The sequence below is a fragment of the Notolepis coatsorum genome, assembly GCF_963971535.1.
Source record: "Notolepis coatsorum genome assembly, chromosome: 4".
NCBI classification, from domain to species: Eukaryota; Metazoa; Chordata; class Actinopteri; order Aulopiformes; family Paralepididae; genus Notolepis; species Notolepis coatsorum.
Window position 1 is genome coordinate 128,956,398 of NC_140168.1, and position 23,259 is coordinate 128,979,656.

At 47.7% G+C, this 23,259-nt stretch overlaps 1 protein-coding gene across 1 annotated transcript in view; it reads left to right on the forward strand.

Moving 5' to 3' along the window:
* rem2 (RAS (RAD and GEM)-like GTP binding 2) overlaps positions 1–23,259 on the forward strand; it is a gene marked incomplete at its 3' end in the record, with an annotated part of 149,988 nt that overhangs the window by 126,067 nt on the left and 662 nt on the right.

Consider the following 23,259-nt stretch of genomic DNA (forward strand, 5'->3'; position numbering starts at 1 on the left):
TTAAAGACGATAAAGGGCGAGAATGTCTCCTTCACTATCGCAGCAAGCGGGCAGCCAGAGCGACGGTATAGGATTACAAATGCTTTCACCAGCCAAGAAATAGGACTATCACAGTACACCTACCCCATCCCACAGCTGATGGACAAATATGTGCACCTGCGTCAACTACCTATCCCGCTCATAGACGGCGCCACCCCGACCCTGCTGATAGGCTCCGACCATGCAGACCTCATCGTCCCGATAGACCGGGTCCATACCGGAACCCGAGGCTGTCCTGCAGCAGTCGAGACCCGCCTAGGGTGGACACTACAAGGCCCCCTCGCTAAATCTCTCAACCGAACAGCAGCCACTAGCTGCCTCCACTCCAGAGCGACAGAAGAAGACACCGGCCTCTCCCCCGTACAGCAGAGGCTATTGACATTAAGCGAGAGGCCCGTGAGAGAACCGTGGGTACCAGAGGGAGTTCGGAACTCCACCCCCCTCAGCTGCGCTTCAGACGTAGCTGACCTCGAACCCAGCACCCCAAGCGACTCCTTGATGGGGCGGCCGGGACCGGCCCCTCCTCACACGGGGTACAGAGCGAACAAGAGAAACAGACGGAGGAGGAAAAAGCACAGCCAAGCACAGAGCAAAGCAGTCTCAGGCCCGCTTCCTCCTAAGCCCCCCTTCATCCCGTCCAGTCGTCATGACCATAGACCAGTCACCACCCCGAGCTGCGTGGCCGGCCGGCCGCGTAAGCAAAGTGACCACTGGTGCCGACGGAAAGGTCAGAGTGGCAGAAGTGCTCGGCCAAGGGCGGATCTACAACCGACCCGTGGCGAGGCTAATGACGACCATGACCCCTGACTTTGTGAACTGCCCGACCCCTCACAGACATTGAGTAGTGGACAGTGCAGTTAATCTGTCCCTGCTTAGCTAATTAGGTGGGACTAATTAGGGGGCGGCTGTTACAAAGGGTCAGATTAAACCGAATATATATATTTATTGCCTGAGATCCCATGTATAATATTTGTATATCGTTTGATATCCCTTGTATATTCTTTGTACATATATACGGAATATCCCTTTAACCTAGTAGTTACACAGCCCATAATATTTCGTTCTCCTATTGGAAGCGATCCCCTGGCGCCACTGCCTTACCCCCTAGAGCTGACTTCAAAGGTACCGACGAGATATGTCTGTACATGCCCAGCTTCTGCCCATGAATACGGCTACTGAAATACGAATGGTACTATTTGTTCACAGCGCATATATATATGGCGCAAGTAAAGTAGAACTTTCTCTTAGCCTCTTAGTCCATTGTCCCGTTCAGTCTCGTTCAGTTCCAGTTATCCAAGCAACGTCTCACCCACTACGCAACGTGGGCAGAGCAGGGCTCGCATTGCCCCAAGATAGAGTCTTGTGTTATCCTAATACATTTGTTCAATGTATCGTTCGCTATTTATTAGTAAACCTTCATTACGAGTCAAAGACCACGTGGAGTGAGTAATTGTGCGTCTACATAGAGCACTTATTGCCCGTGCTAATAGTATAGTAACGTCAAGTTCAACCGTGCTTTACCGCGCACCGGAGGATACCTACAGCGCACCACGGAGGATCTACACCCCGCCAGCAGTGCCACTTTCCGGCAAGGAGTATTATTCTTCATTCTTCACCAAGCTGCTGGAAGCAGAGAACCGTCTACACCCACTGCTGTGGGATCTACGTGCCCGTGGGGACATCACTCAAGCCCGTCTCTGTTGCACCAGAGGCGCCACGGCTTTCACCTGCACGGCGCGCATCCTGGGACCAGGCTGCTTTTCCCCGCTGACTCAGGGAGTAAAACACCGTCTCCAGGTGCCTTGCTACAGCTCCGTGGACCATTGACATTCATAGAGCTTTGCCCCCCTCTGCTGGCTTACAACCGGTAGTACCCCCTTTCCCAGAATATCCCTAGATCTAATTACTTAATATTCACTATTGATTTGCCTGCACATTCTATTTGCCTTATAAGCGCATCTAAAGCAATCTAAGTTATGTAATCTACTATTCTTACTGTAATAAATATTCTAAACCGAGTATTTGAGTGGAAAACCGTGTTATTGTGGAAGTGTTCTAATCTAATATACTTGTGTACAGTATTGGCCAGTAGTACATAGACGGTAGTGATTTAATTATATCAATACTTGATTAATACAGTCAGGGAATTGTACCCCTCAGTTACAGATAGAGACATGGATATTACTGATAGAGACATGGATATTGATTACTGATAGAGACATGGATATTACTGATAGAGACATGGATATTGATTACTGATAGAGACATGGATATTGATTACTGATAGAGACATGGATATTACTGATAGAGACATGGATATTACTGATAGATACATGGATATTACTGATAGAGACATGGATATTACTGATAGAGACATGGATATTACTGATAGAGACATGGATATTACTGATAGAGACATGGATATTACTGATAGAAACATGGATATTACTGAGAGAGACATGGATATTACTGATAGAGACATGGATATTGATTACTGATAGAGACATGGATATTGATTACTGATAGAGACATGGATATTACTGATAGAGACATGGATATTACTGATAGAGACATGGATATTACTGATAGAGACATGGATATTACTGATAGATACATGGATATTACTGAGAGAGACATGGATATTACTGATAGAGACATGGATATTACTGCTAGAGACATGGATATTACTGATAGAGACATGGATATTACTGATAGAGACATGGATATTGATTACTGATAGAGACATGGATATTACTGAGAGAGACATGGATATTACTGATAGAGACATGGATATTACTGAGAGAGACATGGATATTACTGATAGAGACATGTATATTGATTACTGATAGAGACATGGATATTACTGATAGAGACATGGATATTTGTCAGGAGTGGAGGTAGGTGAGTTCCAAAGGGGGAAGGCAATCACAGAGACAGAGAGTGTTTACTCGTGAACAGGTTCGACTTTAATAGTAAGAACACAAGAGTAATTTCTAAGAGAGATAAATGCTAAATAGCACAGGCAGGAAATAAGGTAAATAGGAGCTTATTGGAGGTCCAGAGTTGAACCGTCCGCGTTTTCCCCGAACGCAATTAGGGAAGACCTGACAATGAACAAGCAGAAGACAGGTAGGTTACATAGACACCAAATACCAACATTCCACACACACCCCGTGACAGCCAATCAGGAACCACCCCTAAGTGACAGCACTAATTGACAGGGAAAGGACAGGTGACAAGCCCAGTGACATATGCCAGGAATGTGGGTGGTCACCGACCTCAGTCGGTGTCCAGAATGTAACAGTACCCTCCCCCGACGAACGGCACCAGACGTTCACCTAGGGGCCTCGGGATTCAGCCCCCGGAAATCAACGATCAGGCTGGGATCTAAAATACCCCTTTGAGGCACCCAAGAACGCTCTTCTATCCCGTACCCCTCCCAATCCACCAAGAACTGAAACCCCCTACCCCTCCGCCTACAACCCAGTATCCTCCGCACCGTGTAAATGGGTTGACCGCCAATAAACCGGGGCGGAGGAACCACAGGCAGTGGCGGGGCCAAGGGCAATGAGAGGAATGGCTTCAACAGGGACACATGAAACGTCGGATGAACCCTCATAGAGCTCGGAAGTCGTAGCTTGTAAGCCACTGGATTAACCCGATGAATCACTTTAAATGGTCCTATAAAGCGAGGAGCCAGCTTCTTGGATTCCACCCGGAGAGGGAGATCCCGGGTGGAAAGCCAAACCCGCTGCCCTGGACGGTAAACTGGAGCCGGACGACGCTTACGGTTAGCTTGCCGTTGGGTACTAACCGAAACCTTCTGTAGCGCCTTCCGAACCTGTTTCCACGTCCTGCGACAGCGAGCCACATGTGCCTGGGCCGAGGGCACCTCCGCCTCCTGCTCCTGCTCGGGAAACAGAGGAGGTTGAAAACCATACTGGCACTGAAAGGGAGACATACCGGTAGAAGAGGAGAGAAGGGTATTATGCGCATACTCAGCCCAAGCCAACCTCCTACTCCACGTTGCCGGACTACCGGCAACGTAACATCTCAAGACCCCCTCCAAATCCTGGTTGACCCGCTCCGTCTGCCCGTTCGACTGCGGATGGAACCCAGACAACAGACTGACAGAGGCGCCGAGGCCGGCGCCAAACGCCTTCCAGAACCTGGAGGCGAACTGAGGACCCCGGTCCGACACGATATCCACTGGCAGCCCGTGGACCCGAAAGACATGCTGTATAACTAAATCAGCAGTCTCCCGGGCCGATGGAAGCTTGGGGAGAGGGACAAAGTGAGCCGCCTTAGAGAACCGATCCACCACCACCAAAATGGTGGTGAACCCGTCCGAAAGGGGAAGACCAGAAATAAAGTCCAGAGATATGTGTGACCAGGGTCGTTTAGGAATAGGAAGTGGTCGGAGGAGACCCGCCGGTGCCCGTCGAGAGGTCTTACTACGTGCGCACACCGGACAGGCCGCCACAAAGGAACGCGTATCCCCCTCCACTGTCGGCCACCAGAACCTCCTACGGATAAATTCCAGGGTCCTGGTTGCCCCTGGGTGGCTGGTGAGGGATGACGCATGTGCCCACTGTAGCAAGCGTGAGCGCACCGCCTTGGGAACATACGACCGTCCCGGAGGACCCCCACCCGGATCGGGCTCCCGCGTTAGCGCCGACCTTACCACCCTCTCTATGCCCCAAGACACGGGTGCCAAAATCAAGGCCGGTGGAATAATGGGATGGGGCTGCTCCTGCCGACCAGGAAGATCAAACTGGCGCGACAAAGCGTCAGGTTTGATATTCTTGGAGCCGGGTCTATAGGAGATGGTAAATCGAAATCGTGTGAAGAACAACGTCCACCTGGCCTGGCGAGCGTTAAGGCGTTTAGCCCCTTGGATGTAAGCCAAGTTCTTATGATCAGTCCAAACAATGAAAGGATGTGTCGCAGCCCCCTCTAACCAATGTCTCCACTCCTCCAGTGCCAATTGGATCGCCAATAACTCCCGATTACCCACGTCGTAATTACGCTCGGCTGGTGACAGACGGCGAGAGAAAAAAGCACACGGGTGCACTTTCCCATCCTTTAAGCATCTCTGAGAGAGCACCCCCCCCCCCACCGCGATGGCAGAGGCATCCACCTCCACAATGAACGGAACCTCTGCGTCATGGCGGATCAATACAGGAGCGGATGTAAATCGACGTTTAAGATCGCAGAAGGCCGACTCTGCCCTAGGCGACCATTCAAAGCCAGGGAGAGAGGACTTAGTGAGAGCTGTTAATGGATTGGCTAAGGCGCTAAAGTTGCGAATAAAGCGCCTGTAAAAATGTGCAAAGCCCAAAAACCGTTGTAACCCCTTGAGCGACGAAGGCCGTGGCCAGTCCAAAACTGCACTCACCTTGGCTGGATCCATGCGCAGATCGCCCTTTGTCAACACAAAGCCCAGGAAGGACACGGTGTCAGTGTGAAACACACACTTCTCAGCCTTAACGAATAGTTAATGCTTGAGGAGACGGTCTAGCACCTCCCGAACGTGCAGTTGGTGTTGCACCATATCGCGAGAAAAAATCAGAATATCATCTAAGTAAACAAACACCGACACCCCAATCAAGTCTCGCAGCACGTCGTTAACTAGGGCTTGGAAGACTGCCGGAGCATTAGCCAAACCAAAGGGCATGACCAAATACTCATAGTGCCCATTGGGTGTGTTAAATGTAGTCTCCACTCGTCTCCTTCTCTAATCCTGACCAGATTGTATGCATTACGTAAGTCAAGTTTAGAAAAGACCTGTGCCCCCTGTAAGCACTCAAAGGCCGTGTCCATGAGAGGTAAAGGATATCGGTTCTTGATGGAAACGTCATTCAATCCCCTATAATCAATGCACGGGCGCTGATCCCCATCTTTCTTATCAACAAAGAAGAAGCCAGCGCCGGCAGGGGAAGTGGACGGGCGTATGTGCCCCGCAAGCAATGCCTCCTCTATGTAGGTGTTCATGGCCAAGGTTTCGGGGCGTGAGAGAGAGAACATTCGCCCGCGAGGCGGGGAGGTACCGGGTAGAAGATTAATGGGACAGTCGTATGATCTATGAGGCGGAAGTGCTTTAGCACGCGTTTTGATAAAAACGTCCGCCAGGTCCCAATAGATCTCAGGCACCCCTATCAAATCGGGATTAGAGGGTAGATCAGAATCTGCCACGCTCCCCACTATCCTGGAGAAAAAGGGAGGAGACAAAAGGGAAGAGGGGGGGAAGACAAGGGTTTGGGCAAACTCCCGCTGACGATCGACTTGACGTCGGCCGCCGTTGAGAGTTCGCCCGTGCTCCAATTAATAATATGAACACGTGACGACAACCAGGGATGACCCAACACCATGACAGAATAGGGGGAAAACATGACAAAAAATTTAACCCATTCCCACTCCCCACCCGCCACCCGGATGTGTAATGGAACCGTGCACTGGGTGACGCTCCCACTGCCCAGGGGCCGACCGTCCAGGGCGTAAACCGGTAAGGGAACCCCTAAATCCTCCACTGGGGTTCCCCACTCCTTCACCAATCCCACGTGAATAAAATTGCCCGCCGCCCCTGAGTCAATGAGAGCCTTAGTTCCCCTAATGTCACCCCCACAGTTGATCGCCACCTCAAAAAATGTACGTGAATCAGTGGGCTTGGCAGGAATGAGCCCACCTGCTGGCGCTTTCTCGAAGCCTGACGGCGCACCTTCTATTCCCGACTGGCGCCGAGCTGATACAGCCTGGACCCGACAGCTGCCGAAGCGGTGACCGGTGCGACCACACCGGAAACAGCGTCGCTCTTTGATGAAGCGCTGCCTCTCGTCGTCCGAGAGCGACAGCGCTCCAAGCTGCATGGATTCATCACCCAGTGGCCATAATGCATGGAAGTATCAACACCAGGAGAAGAAGGAAAACATACCTGGGTGTTGTTGACACGCTCCTTCTCCCTCTCCTGGTGCCGATTGTCCATCTTGATGGCGTTGTTGATCAGCACTTCCAGCTGCTCGGGGATCTCACGCGCGGAGAGCGCATCTAGCATCCGCGCTGAGAGTCCCCTGACGAACAGAACCACGCAGACGTTCTCCAACCAAGCTGTCTCCCGAGCCAAGATCCGAAAATTGATAGCGTAAGCTGCGACCGTGCGGAGGCCCTGCCGGCAGTCGAGAAGACGACGGCCAGCCTCGAAGATCGAGAGTACCCGGGAAGTATCGAATACTCTTCTCAACTCCCGGGTAAAGGCGTCCAGACTGTCGCAGATTATCGCTCCCGCCTCTAATTCCGCCGTAGCCCAGGAGAGAGCTTGACCGGTGAGTAGCGTGATAATATACGCTACCTGTACTATCTCCGATGGAAATGATCGTGGTTGCAGCCGGAAAACGAGTAGACACTGGGTGATGAATTCCCAACATCCATCCGGTGATCCATCATAGCGAGCGGGCGCCTGCAGTCGTGGCTCGTGGGACCGTTCCTGGACCCCGAACACCCCCCGACTCTCCTCTGCGTGGACCGCTGCTTCTCCCGTCTCCGACTGAACTCCAGCCACTCCTTCTTGGGCTTGTCGGGCTGTGGCCAACGCCGACTGCGCCACCGCTTGGGATGAGCCGACGATCCCATTGAGTCGGACTAACTCGGCGCTGACCAGCTGTTGATGTTCTTCCATCCGCTCCTGGGCCGCCCTCTGCGCCTGGAGCATCTCCATGATTGCCTCCATGGAACTCTGATGGTCAGGTCTTCTGTCAGGAGTGGAGGTAGGTGAGTTCCAATGGGTGAAGGCAATCACAGAGACGGAGAGTGTTTACTCTTGAACAGGTTCGACTTTAATAGTAAGAACACAAGAGTAATTTCTAAGAGAGATAAATGCTAAATAGCACAGGCAGGAAATAAGGTAAATAGGAGCTTATTGGAGGTCCAGAGTTGAACCGTCCGCGTTTTCCCCGAACGCAATTAGTGAAGACCTGACAATGAACAAGCAGAAGACAGGTAGGTTACATAGACACCAAATACCAACATTCCACACACACCCCTGTGACAGCCAATCAGGAACCACCCCTAAGTGACAGCACTAATTGACAGGGAAAGGACAGGTGACAAGCCCAGTGACATATGCCAGGAATGTGGGTGGTCACCGACCTCAGTCGGTGTCCAGAACGTAACAGATATTACTGATAGAGACATGGATATTACTGAGAGAGACATGGATATTACTGATAGAGACATGGATATTGATTACTGATAGAGACATTGTAACTGAGGGGTACAATTCCCTGACTGTATTATCATTAAACCACTACTGTCTTATGTACATTACTACTGGCCATACAGTACACAGGTATCTTAGATGAACACTTCCCACAATGACACGGTTCCACACAAAACTGGGTTTAAGAATATTTATTAGCAGCAATGATAGTATATATAACAATACTTTACTTAGGGTGCGCTTATAAGGCAAAGGAATGTGCGTAAGCAAATCAATAACGTATGTCCATTCTCATATTACGCAGGAGATAATAAATACAACCTGAATCTTAGGAATTATATCTATGGTACTCTAGTAAGGCAGCGGGAGATACTGGTAGGGTCCCTCCGGTTGTAGGCCAGCAAGGGGAGAGGATTTGTCGGTAGTAGAGTCTGGGTCAACAATGAATAGAGAGACTCCAAGTACAGGAGACGGTGCAATAATCTCTTGATCCGCAGACGAATAACAGCTGTTCTCCGTGGCATGCAGCTCCGCATGGAAGAAAGCTAGCCAGCCTCAGGCTTCTGAGAGGCGGGCTCGACGTTGCTCCTCACAGGGTAAATCCCACACAATTGTGGGTGTAGGCGATTCTCCGCTCCATCAATTACAGGACCAAAGCAAATATAATCCAGCCGAAAAGGGCTATGTAGTCGTCGGGTAGATTATCCAGTGTACATGTCCACACGGTCCTCGTCTAGGGCTCCTCGGGTGAAAGCGCCAGGGTAAGCAGCCCAGCCTGGATAAGCACACTAGCTGGTACGAGGAAACGTTGGTGATGCTGGTCACTGTAGAACGGTAGCCGCACGATACACTATACATAAATAGACTATTACTGAATTAATAGAATAGGTCGAACTCGACGGTACAGCGTTAAACTCTGATACTTCAGTTATTAATTCGCACGCGGTCTCAATGCTCTATTTGGGGCCAAACAGGCCATACTTCACTGCACGTTGTATCGTGGGTGAGGCTTCAACTTATTGGGTAACTTAACTTCTGTATTCACCTGCGCCGTATTTATACGTTAGGTGAACAAACTAGTACCAGCTTTATTCCTGTCTCATATCCTTGCGCAGAGCCGTTCATGTCCAGGCAAGTCTTTGGCGGTGACTTTGAACCAGACCTTGGGGGTATGGCAATGGCGCCTAAGGGACCGCTGTCCAATAGGAGAACGAAATATTATGGTCTGTACTAGGTTAAAGGGATATTCCGTGTATATGTACAAGGAATACACAAGGGATATCAAACGATATACAAATATTATGCAATATATATCAATCAATAAATATATATATTCGGTTTAATCTGATCCTTCGTAACAGACATGGATATTACTGATCGAGACATGGATATTGATTACTGATAGAGACATGGATATTACTGATAGAGACATGGATATTACTGATAGAGACATGGATATGACTGATAGAGACATGTATATTGATTACTGATAGAGACATGGATATTACTGATAGAGACATGGATATTACTGATAGAGACATGGATATTGATTACTGATAGAAACATGGATATTACTGATAGAGACATGGATATTGATTACTGATAGAGACATGGATATTACTGATAGAGACATGGATATTACTGATAGAGACATGGATATTACTGATAGAGACATGGATATTACTGATAGAGACATGGATATTGATTACTGATAGAGACATGGATATTACTGATAGAGACATGGATATTACTGATAGAGACATGGATATTACTGATAGAGACATGGATATTGATTACTGATAGAGCCATGGATATTACTGATAGAGACATGGATATTACTGATAGAGACATGGATATTGATTACTGATAGAGACATGGATATTACTGATAGAGAGATGGATATTACTGATAGAGACATGGATATTACTGATAGAGACATGGATATTGATTACTGATAGAGACATGGATATTGATTACTGATAGAGACACGGATATTGATTACTGATAGAGACATGGATATTACTGATAGAGACATGGATATTACTGATAGAGACATGGATATTGATTACTGATAGAGACATGGATATTACTGATAGAGACATGGATATTACTGAGAGAGACATGGATATTACTGATAGATACATGGATATTACTGATAGAGACATGGATATTGATTACTGATAGAGACATGGATATTACTGATAGAGACATGGATATTACTGAGAGAGACATGGATATTACTGATAGAGACATGGATATTGATTACTGATAGAGACATGGATATTACTGATAGAGACATGGATATTACTGAGAGATACATGGATATTACTGATAGAGACATGGATATTACTGAGAGACATGGATATTACTGATAGAGACATGGATATTACTGAGAGAGACATGGATATTACTGAGAGATACATGGATATGACTGATAGAGACATTGATATTGATTACTGATAGAGACATGGATATTACTGATAGAGACATGGATATTACTGATAGAGACATGGATATTACTGAGAGAGACATGGATGTTGATTACTGATAGAGACATGGATATTACTGAGAGAGACATGGATATTGGTTACTGATAGAGACATGGATATTGATTACTGATAGAGACATGGATATTGATTAGTGATAGAGACATGGATATTACTGATAGAGACATGGATATTACTGATATAGACATGGATATTGATTACTGATAGAGACATGGATATTACTGATAGAGACATGGATAATACTGATAGAGACATGGATATTGATTACTGATAGAGACATGAATATTACTGATAGAGATATGGATATTACTGAGAGAGACATGGATATTACTGATAGATACATGGATATTACTGATAGAGACATGGATATTGATTACTGATAGAGACATGGTGTCATGTACAAAGTTCTAAGGACCACACAGAATAATAACTGGAGCCGGCTGCACATGAACAAAAAACAGCCTCTCTCAGTAAATGTGTTTAAAGCAATGTCCCAGGTAGGTAAGAAAGCCACAACACAAGATGTTTTCCAAATAGTAAATTATATATTTATGGTGATAGGGATTGAAACCTCCACCATAATGCACAGGTGAAAAAGGTAGGGGAGAACAAACAAGACATACATATATATAAACAAACACTTAGTAAATAATATAAATGTAACTGTGCCAGTCATGGGACACAAAGAGAAAACCACACGATATCATTCCCAAAGCTACAGCTAGGCGAGAAGGCAACCTCCTCACTCCACTCTGGAACGTGGCAGTGATTCAAATGAGGCGCCCGGACGTGTGTGTGCTGTCAGGCATTTGTCCACCCGTCCCTCTCGAGGTGATTGCCATCAGCTGTCATTCATTAGGCAATCAGCACTCTTCAGTGTAGGGACGGGCGGCACCTGACAGAGAAAGAAAAAGGGACAGCATTAGCCATCATGGCACACACACACACATCACATACAAAACATAACATATTATTTACATATACTAACCTGATGTTCAGATGGTGTCATAAATACAGTAATAATGGTAATGACCAACCCACATACCCATGTACGTCACACCTCCCCCCATAAGAGCGAACCTGCAGGGTTAGCAAAACATTATCACTTATTACCCAATGTGACGTACGTGGGTTGGTCATTATCATTATTACTGTATTTTGGAAGACCATGTGAACATCAGATTAGTATCATGAGTATGGGTTATGTTGTTCTTGGTTGTGTGATGTGTCATCTTTTAATTCTGTTTCTTCTCTCTTTTTCCCAGAGACCACTCATCCTCCTGATTGAGCTGATTGCACCTGCTTGATTACACCTGTGGGCAGTAGTTGGATGAGTGGATATAAACTGGAAGATGACACACACACGGGGCCCTCATTTATGGAAGTCACTGCCACGTTTCAGAGTGGAGTGAGGAGGCTGCCGTCTCGCCTATCTGTTGCCTGAAGCAACACTGTGTGGCTGGGTGCCATTTATCACATTGAGTGTAGATTAAACCCCATAGCTGTGGTGTCCTATGAGGGGCACGTGGTTGTATTGGCTATTAAGTGTTTGTTTGTTTACATGTATGTATTGTTTGTCCTCCCCTACCTTTTCCCCTTTTTGCATTATGGTGGAGGTTTAAATCCCTATCACCATAAATATATAATTTACTATTTGGAAAACGTCTTGTGTTGTGTCTTCTTTTACCTATACCTGGGACCTTGATTTGAACGTATTTACTGAGAGAGGCTGCTTTTGCTCATGTGCCGCCCTCCAGTTGTTATTCTTAGACCTTCGTACATGACATGGGGAGAGAGTGCTCCAGGGGAAGAAAGAGGAGAAGGAGAGAGTGCTCCAGGGGGAGAAAGAGGAGAAGGATAGAGAGCTCCAGATTACAATAAGGAGGATGGAATTGGAGAGTGGTGGCTCTTCTTCTCCCTCATCTGAAGGTTACCAGGGCATTTTTAATATTGGGCATCATATTTCTATGGTTCCCCTTTTTCGGGAGTCTGAGGTGGAAACATATTTTTCTAATTTTGAGCGGGTAGCGTGGGCTTTGCAGTGGCCGAAGGACCAGTGGGCACTATTATTGCAATATAGGCTCACGGGTAGGGCTCAGGACGCATGCCAGTTATTATCGAAGGAGGACAGCATGGTATATGAGAAAGTGAAGGGTGCTGTCTTGCGCGTATATGAACTGGTGCCGGAAGCGTATAGGCAACGGTTTAGGGCACTAAGTAAAGCTCCCTCGCAAACACATGTGGCATTTTCCCATGATCAACGGACGATGTTCACTCGTTGGTGTGAAGCATGTAAGGTGGATGGGGTCGAGGCTTTGAGCGAGTTAATCCTCATTGAACAATTTAAAAAATGTGTGCCCGAACGCATGATAGTGCATTTAGAGGAGCGAAAGGTTTCTACCCTCCAGGAAGCTGCAGTTTTGTGTGACGAGTTAGCAATGATCCACAAAAATGTTTCTGTACGAAATGGTGTGTATGTAGGAGGGGGCGCGTTTTCTCCGTCGGGGTCGCCGTTTCGGGGAGGTGACGAGCGACCATTCCGACCTCGCTCACCGCCGTCTGAAAAGGTGTGTCATTATTGTAAAAAAGAAGGGCATTTTGTGAAGGACTGTCATGCGCTAAGGGATCGACAGGAGACCAGGGAGTCAGCCCAGGACCTGAAAGGGGTGGGGTTGATTGGTACAGTGTCATGTCCTGACCAGCATAGCTCTTTTGAACCCTTTTTGTTTGATGGTTATGTGTCCCTGTCGGGTAAAGTTGGGGACTACCAACAGGTGAGAATACTCGTGATACAGGAGCCGCTCAATCGTTCATCCTGGCTGATGTATTACCATTGGATGTGGACTCCTGTCAGTCGAGTGAATTGGTGAGAGGTATTGACATGGGGTGTGTGCGCGTGCCGTTGCATAAGGTGCATGTACAGTCTGTACTGATCACAGGTTGCTTTCCGGTCGCGGTTCGCCCATGTTTTCCCGTAAAGGCCGTGGATTTCGTCATGGGGAATGATATCGCTGGGGGTAAGGTCGTCCCTGTGTTGGAGGTTGGAGACGCTCCATTTACTAACTCATTGATTGATAATCACCCCAATGTTCCTTCTATTTGTGCTGTCCCTAGGGTACAGGAGCGGAAGCGAGACCAAGGTCTAGCGTTGGGTGACTCTGTCTGTGGTGAGTTTTGCAAATTGGCGGTGGCGCAGCATTTTGAGGCGGGGGATGAGGTGTTTATTGTGCTGCCCACGCCTAGTACTGTGCTCGCTGCCCGGTTCTCAGGACCTTATGTGGTAAAAGGAAGGGTGTCTTCCACTAAGTATATGTTGCATACGCCCGGGCGGCGGAGGAGGACACGCTGGTGTCATGTGAATAGGCTAATGAAAGGTTCTGCCCGCGTCTCGTCGGAGTTGGGATGTGACAGGGTGGTTGGTTCACATGCTGGGTTGTGTTCTATTGTTCCTTGCAGGACGCATAGTGCTGATGTTGGGAGTGTGAACCCCAGTAAGCGGTTCGCGTGTCGGTGTCCGGTGGCGATGAGGGAGGTTGTGGGGAGAGTGGCTATGTACCCTGACAAAAGAAAGAGGGGGCTGGCTTCACCTGGCCATGGTCCCTGAGACTCTCCTTGCCTTCTAACTCCCATGGCTAATGTGTCTCTCCGGTCTTTTTGTACTACAGGAGGGTGAACGTAATGACGGTGCCTGTCTTGTTCCCGTTATGGCATGTGGTATTGGGAAGGGTGTTGTTTATTTATTTCTGTTCTGTTGGTGCTAATCGGATGTTGGTTAATAATAAGTGATAATGTTTTGCTAACCCTGCGGGTTCGCTGTTATGGGGGAGGTGTGACGTACGTGGGTTGGTCATTATCATTATTACTGTATTTTGGAAGACCATGTGAACATCAGATTAGTATCATGAGTATGGGTTATGTTGTTCTTAGTTGTGTGATGTGTCATCTTTTAATTCTGTTTCTTCTCTCTTTTTCCCAGAGACAACTCATCCTCCTGATTGAGCTGATTGCACCTGCTTGATTACACCTGTGGGCAGTTAGTTGGATGAGTGGATATAAACTGGAAGATGACACACACACGGGGCCCTGATTTATGGAAGTCACTGCCAACGTTTCAGAGTGGAGTGAGGAGGCTGCCGTCTCGCCTATCTGTTGCCTGAAGCAACACTGTGTGGCTGGGTGCCATTTATCACATTGAGTGTGGATTAAACCCCATAGCTGTGGTGTCCTATGAGGGGCACGTGGTTGTATTGGCTATTAAGTGTTTGTTTGTTTACATGTATGTATTGTTTGTCCTCCCCTACCTTTTCCCCTTTTTGCATTATGGTGGAGGTTTAAATCCCTATCACCATAAATATATAATTTACTATTTGGAAAACGTCTTGTGTTGTGTCTTCTTTTACCTATACCTGGGACCTTGATTTGAACGTATTTACTGAGAGAGGCTGCTTTTGCTCATGTGCCGCCCTCCAGTTGTTATTCTTAGACCTTCGTACATGACACCCAACATGAGATTAGTACCACATACCAGGGAGAACAGAAATAAATAAACATCACCCTCCCAATACCACATGCATCAGCTGTCAGAACGTGGCCGGTGCATTCCTCCTACCGAGGCCATAACGGGAACAAGACAGGCACCGTCATTACGTTCACCCTCCTGTAGTACAAAAAGAATGGAGAGACACATTAGCCATGGGAGCTAGAAGGCAAGGAGAGTTCCAGGGACCATGGCCAGGTGAAGCTAGCCCCCTTTTTCTTTTGTCAGGGGCACAGAGCCACTCCCCCCATGACCTCCCTCATCGCCACCGGACACCGATACGCAAACTGCTTAACGGGGTTCGCACTCCCAACATCAGCACTATGCGTCCTGCAAGGCACAATAGAACACAACCCAGCACGTGAACCACCAACCCTGTCACATCCCAACTCCGACGAGACGCGGGCAGAACCTTTCATTAGCCTATTCACATGACACCAGCGTGTCCTCCTCCGCCGCTCGGGCGTATACAACAGATACTTAGTGGCAGACACCTTTCTTTTTACCACATAAGGTCCTGAGAACCGGGCAGTGAGCACAGTACCAGGCGTGGGCAGCACAATAAACACCTCATCCCCCGCCTCAAAATGCTGCGCCACCGCCAATTTGCAAAACTCACCACAGACAGAGTCACCCAATGCTAGACCTTGGTCTCGCTTCTGCTCCTGTGCCCTAGTGACAGCACAAATAGAAGGGACATTGGGGTGATTATCAATCAATGCATCACACAATGAGTTAGTAAATGGAGTGTCTTCAACCTCCAACACAGGGACGACCTTACCCCCAGCGATATCATTCCCCATGACGAAATCCACGCCCTTTACGGGAAAACATGGGCGAACCGCGACCGGAAAGCAACCTGTGATCAGTGCAGACTGTACATGCACCTTATGCAACGGCACGCGCACACACCCCTTGTCAATACCTCTCACCAATTCACTCGACTGACAGGAGTCCACATCCAATGGTAATACATCAGCCAGGATGAACGATTGAGAGGCTCCTGTATCACGGAGTATTCTCACCCGTTGGTAGTCCCCAACTTTACCCGACAGGGACACATAACCATCAAACAAAAAGGGTTCAAAAGAGCTATTCTGGTCAGGACATGACACTGTACCAATCAACCCCACCCCTTTCGGTTCCTGGGCTGACTCCCTGGTCTCCTGTCGATCCCTTAGCGCATGACAGTCCCTCATAAAATGCCCTTCTTTCTTACAATAATGACACACAAAGGTGGCCTTTTCAGACGGCGGTGAGCATGGTCGGAATGCTCGCTCGTCACCCAAGGCATTCCTGGAGGGTAGAAACTTTGCGTTCCTCTAAGTACACTACAATGCGTTCGGGCATGCAGTCCTTAAATTGCTCAATGAGGACTAACTCGCTCAAAGCTTCGACGCCATCCACTTTACATGCTGCACACCAACGATCAAACATAGTCCGTTGTTCACGGGAAAAATCAACATGTGTTTGAGAGGGAGCTTTACTTAGTGCCCTAAATCATATACGCGCAAGACAGCACTTTTCACTTTCTCATATACACGCTGTCTTCATTCGATAATGACCGGCACGCCTCCTGAGCCCTACCAGTGAGTTTGCATTGCAATAAAATCGCCCACTGGTCCTTTGGCCAATGCAAAGCCCACGCTATATGCTCAAAAGCAGAGAAATATGATTCCACCTCAGACTCCCGAAAAATGGGAACTAAAGAAATATGCTGCCCAACACTAAAAGGGGTCTGGGAGACTTCAGTTGAGGAGGAGGAAGAGCCACCACTCTCCAACTCCATCCGTCTTATAGTCACATGGAGCGCCCTGTCCTTCTCCTCCTTTTCCCTCAGCAGCGCCCTGTCCTTCTCTTCCTTTTCCCTCAGCAGCGCCCTGTCCTTCTCCTCCGTTTTCCTCAGCAGCGCCCTGTCCTTCTCCTCCTTTTCCCTCAGCAGCGCCCTGTCCTTCTCCTCCTTTTCCCTCAGCATCTCTCTTTCCTCCCTTCTCTCTTCCCTGTCTCTCTCTTCCTTCCTCTCCTCCCTGTCTCGCATAGCCGCTCTTTCCTCCATCTGGAGACGGGCCAAACGTCTACTCGATTTAAGAGTGGGAGAAGAAACAGAGGCACGTCCTGAGTGTACAGAGTTATCACTGTCATTCTCCTCCCCCTTGGTAATGCCTCCTCTCCATTTTTGTACCGCGCCAGCGTTTCGATCTAAACCACCAGTGTCCTCACTAGACTTGCCAGCCGCCTCGCCGTGCGCGACGTTCTCAGAGACATTTCCCTGGGCTATGGGCAAACTAAATATATTTGTATCCAACAACCCAGCCAGCACGATTGCTTTCAACTCCTCCTTACTTTTCGAACTTTGGACAGTAATGCCATAATGTTTGGCGACACTACACAAGTCTATTTTTGTGCAGATATCAATTTGATCCCTCGTAGGGTCCGCCACAAAAACGTCCAAAGTAAAAGCTGCCCCAGCCATACCTCTTGCAGAATATGACTATGCCACAAATAACATGTATAAATACCCTGTGCTCACGTAGCAACCCGCGTTACCATCAAACAAATAACAGACACCAGGAAACACCCACTCACCTACTCCACAATATCCGTGCGTAACACATTTAATCGCCACATTCCGCAGTATACATTTTAACCAATCTGATTTAATGCCCACATCTACCATTCATGAAAACAATAAACGTTGATCCTAACCACCTAACTAGGATCACCTGTGTCACTCTAGCATATCCCCAGCTAAACTACTCCTCTAGCGGGACGAGGCTACACATATCTTCAGTCGCTTACCGATTTCATTGCGCGCTCCACCGGAATTACGACGCGTGCCCCCCTCCCACTAACCAGGCAGGTGATCGCCCTGTTACCTATGTGGCAGAAAAAAGATTAGTCAAGAGTATTACACACAAGAACAGTTTACATCAATCAAACTGTGTAGCACGGACAATGGAAACACAACAATATAACTTACCAATGAAAAAAAAAATGCTATCTTACCTGACATGCTCCAATCGACAAGTTACAATGTTACATAACAAACAAGGAACTATACAATTGTGCAAACTAACGAGCCCCCATGTCATGTACAAAGGTCTAAGGACCACACATAATAATAACTGGAGCCGGCTGCACATGAACAAAAAACAGCCTCTCTCAGTAAATGCGTTTAAAGCAATGTCCCAGGTAGGTAAGAAAGCCACAACACAAGATGTTTTCCAAATAGTAAATTATATATTTATGGTGATAGGGATTGAAACCTCCACCATAATGCACAGGGGAAAAAGGTAGGGGAGAACAAACAAGACATACATATATATAAACAAACACTTAGTAAATAATATAAATGTAACTGTGCCAGTCATGGGACACAAAGACAAAACCACACGATATCATTCCCAAAGCTACAGCTAGGCGAGAAGGCAACCTCCTCACTCCACTCTGGAACGTGGCAGTGATTCAAATGAGGCGCCCGGACGTGTGTGTGCTGTCAGGCATTTGTCCACCCGTCCCTCTTGAGGTGATTGCCATCAGCTGTCATTCATTAGGCAATCAGCACTCTTCAGTGTAGGGACGGGCGGCACCTGACAGAGAAAGAAAAAGGGACAGCATTAGCCATCATGGCACACACACACACATCACATAGAAAACATAACATATTTACATATACTAACCTGATGTTCAAATGGTGTCATAAATACAGTAATAATGGTAATGACCAACCCACGTACCCATGTACGTCACACATGGATATTACTGATAGAGACATGGATATTACTGAGAGAGACATGGATATTACTGATAGAGACATGGATATTGATTACTGATAGAGACATGGATATTACTGATATAGACATGGATATTACTGAGAGAGACATGGATATTACTGATAGAGACATGGATATTACTGAGAGAGACATGGATATTACTGATAGAGACATGGATATTACGGAGAGAGACATGGATATTACTGAGAGAGACATGGATATTACTGATAGAGACATGGATATTGATTACTGATAGAGACATGGATATTACTGATAGAGACATGGATATTACTGATAGAGACATGGATATTACTGAGAGAGACATGGATATTGATTACTGATAGAGACATGGATATTACTGAGAGAGACATGGATATTGATTACTGATAGAGACATGGATATTTATTACTGATAGAGACATGGATATTGATTAGTGATAGAGACATGGATATTACTGATAGAGACATGGATATTACTGATATAGACATGGATATTGATTACTGAGAGATACATGGATATTACTGATATAGACATGGATATTACTGATAGAGACATGGATATTACTGATAGATACATGGATATTGATTACTGATAGAGACATGGGTATTGATTACTGAGAGAGACATGGATAATGATTACTGATAGAGACATGGATATTACTGAGAGAGACATGGATATTACTGATAGAGACATGGATATTCAGAGGGGCACAGAACCTGGTTCAGAGGGGGCACAGGGCCTGGTTCAGAGGGGGCACAGGGCCTGGTTCAGAGGGACACAGAGCCTGGTTCAGAGGGGCACAGAGCCTGGTTCAGAGGTGGCACAGGGCCTGGTTCAGAGGGGCACAGAGCCTGGTTCAGAGGGGGCACAGGGCCTGGTTCAGAGGGGCACAGAGCCTGGTTCAGAGGGGGGGCACAGAGCCTGGTTCAGAGGGGGGGCACAGAGCCTGGTTCAGAGGGGCACAGGGCCTGGTATCAACAGTTCTTAGAAAGTGTTCTACTTTCGTTCGTAAGCACAGAATTTAGAATGTGTGTACGCACAAACAAATCTGGATTTATCACACATGCACACGCAGGTCGTACGCACACCTGTAAGTACTCTGTCTTGATAAATATCACTTGATCTACGCCAGAACGCGATAAGGGGGGGTGCGGCAGGGGCTGCAGCACCCCCTGCTGGATGGGAGTGTAACTGCAACTGCAATGTTGTTTTGGATTTTATTCCAAATTTGTAACCGAGGCTACTCATGTCACAGAGCGGAACGGCACTGCAGATTTACCCTACTCTTGGAATTCATTCAGATCGTCATAGGGGCGCTGTCTCGATAATGCAGTTTTATTATTAACAGCGTGTAGCCGACGCATTAACCGGTTGGGATTCGAATAGACGCGGCCTGGAAGCGTCAACGCGGAACTGGAAATCCGTTGGTAAAAAAAATAGACACAGCGGCTGGGATAGTTTTGGACTTTTGGGACGCTGCATTCACAGTAAAGGAATATATGAACAAGCCAGCAGAACTATCCGAGCCCCCGGGAGGGTGATCGAAGACCTTTTGCATCATGTCGGCGATCATGTATGCGGGGAACGAATTGCAGAGGGAGTGCGCACAGCCAGGTGGGGTAAGCTGGGCTGTGATGTGTGCATCAGAACGGTTGGGCAGCGGTTTTGATTGAAAAATTTGATTGAAAAGTTTATTAACAGATTGCAGAATGGGTACAGTACAGTAGGCTACAGCTCAATACATACAATTTTTAAGGGGATGCAGACCAGAGAAAGACTTTCGTCTTGTTTACATCAGGGTCCTCCATTTTCAATTCATCATAGTATCCTCTAGTCAAGTGAACGAGAGTGTTGGTTATGACATGACAGACAGTGGAGCTGTTTGCAGATAGCGAGCATTTTGACGTGTTGCGTGGTGGCGATGTCTCGCAGACAATACAACTACAAGTATAATTATATAATATATATATTTTATATAAAAAAAAATTATATAAAAAAAAAAAAAAATTAATAAAAAACTATCGATATCTCAGCACCCCCACTCCCCACGGACTTCTCGCGTGCCTGCACGCTCGTGCACGATTTTAAGTATTTGCATATAGAACCGCCCGTAATTAACCATATATGGTAATGAACACCCCCATGAAATATGGAAACATTTACTAAACCGAGCGAAAGCGTGTTATGGGAGAAATACGTGACAGGCTGACAGACATGTACACGGTGATGTCGGATATTATATGCATTAACTTCCTAAAAGACCATTGCTGCCTGGACACCGCAAAACACTAATAAATACCGTTAACCACTGTTTGCCGTTGCCCGTTGGTGTCATTAATGCATGCTGGAATATAATGCCTTTCTTCGTTTAGTTCTTTTAACATTCGATTAATACCCAGGGATTAAAGTTATCCGTAAATTTTCTACCTGCATGGTTTAATATCATTCGTAGTGGCATACAATCTATTTTGATGTCGGTATTAGGTAGCCTATAAATTATTATTATAATTTTTAATATTAATAATTATTATATTACAATAAAAGACAGCTCCGTCTTTTAATACAGACATATATTGTACAGTAACGTCAAATAAACACGTACAGTCCCCGCTGAAATAAAGGTCCTGCATGCACATACCAGCAGTGATCTACAGCATAAAAGATAGCCACTTATACTATTCTGAGTAGATAATTCATCTGTATCGCAACAGAGTCACGGATCTGGTCGGGGCAGGTAGCATTATGTCGGGAAAATCTTTATGAAATAAACAAATGTGAATTAAAGAATTTAAAACAAAGTTTAGCATATTAAATCGTTTTATAAGCTTATAGCTTTTTTGTGCTGATTTGAGAAGGGTCCAGCTGCATAACCGGAGAGCAACGCTCTCAGGGCCAAGATAGCACTTATACTATTTTGAGAGAGACAGCAGAGAGACAGACAGCAGAGAGACAGACAGACAGACAGATAGACACTGTTCCACTCTTCTCTAGGAAGAAGACGAAGATGAGGATTAATGACTTGACTTTTCTGGTTACAGCCGTGTACTGCAGTGAAAGGGTTAAGTTTTGCTTGCGGTGGTTGCAATTCCCCCTCCTCCTCGCAGCCGGTCGTACAGTCTCTACTAGGAGGTGGTCCAGAGGGGGGGGTCTCTACTAGGAGGTGGTCCAGAGGGGGGGGGGGGGGAGTCTCTACTAGGAGGTGGTCCAGAGGGGGGGGGGGGGGTCTCTACTAGGAGGTGGTCCAGAGGGGGGGTCTCTACTAGGAGGTGGTCCAGAGGGGGGGGGGGGGGGTCTCTACTAGGAGGTGATCCAGAGGGGGGGGGGGGGGGGAGTCTCTACTAGGAGGTGGTCCAGAGGGGGGGGGAGTCTCTACTAGGAGGTGGTCCAGAGGGGGGGGGGGGAGTCTCTACTAGGAGGTGGTCCAGAGAGGGGGGGGGGGGGTGAGTCTCTACTAGGAGGTGGTCCAGAGGGGGGGGGGGTCTCTACTAGGAGGTGGTCCAGAGGGGGGGGTCTCTACTAGGAGGTGGTCCAGAGGGGGGGGGGGGGGGGAGTCTCTACTAGGAGGTGGTCCAGAGGGGGGGGGGAGTCTCTACTAGGAGGTGGTCCAGAGGGGGGGGGGGGGAGTCTCTACTAGGAGGTGGTCCAGAGAGGGGGGGGGGGGTGAGTCTCTACTAGGAGGTGGTCCAGAGGGGGGGGGGGGTCTCTACTAGGAGGTGGTCCAGAGAGGGGGGGGGGGGGTGAGTCTCTACTAGGAGGTGGTCCAGAGGGGGGGGGGGGCTCTCTACTAGGAGGTGGTCCAGAGGGGGGGGGGGGCTGTGTCTCTACTAGGAGGTGGTCCAGGGGGGGGGGGGGGGGGCTGAGTCTCTACTAGGAGGTGGTCCAGAGGGGGGGGGGTCTCTACTAGGAGGTGGTCCAGAGGGGGGGGGGGCTGAGTCTCTACTAGGAGGTGGTCCGGGGGGGGGGGGGGGGGGGGGGGCTGAGTCTCTACTAAGAGGTGGTCCAGAGGGGGGGGGGGGGGGGGGGGGGGGTGAGTCTCTACTAGTAGTCACACACACACACACACACGCACACACACACACACACACACTGTGGAACAGTGTCTATCTGTCTGTCTGTCTGTCTGTCTGTCTGTCTCTCTGCTGTCTGTCTCTCTGCTGTCTCTCTCAAAATAGTATAAGTGCTATCTTGGCC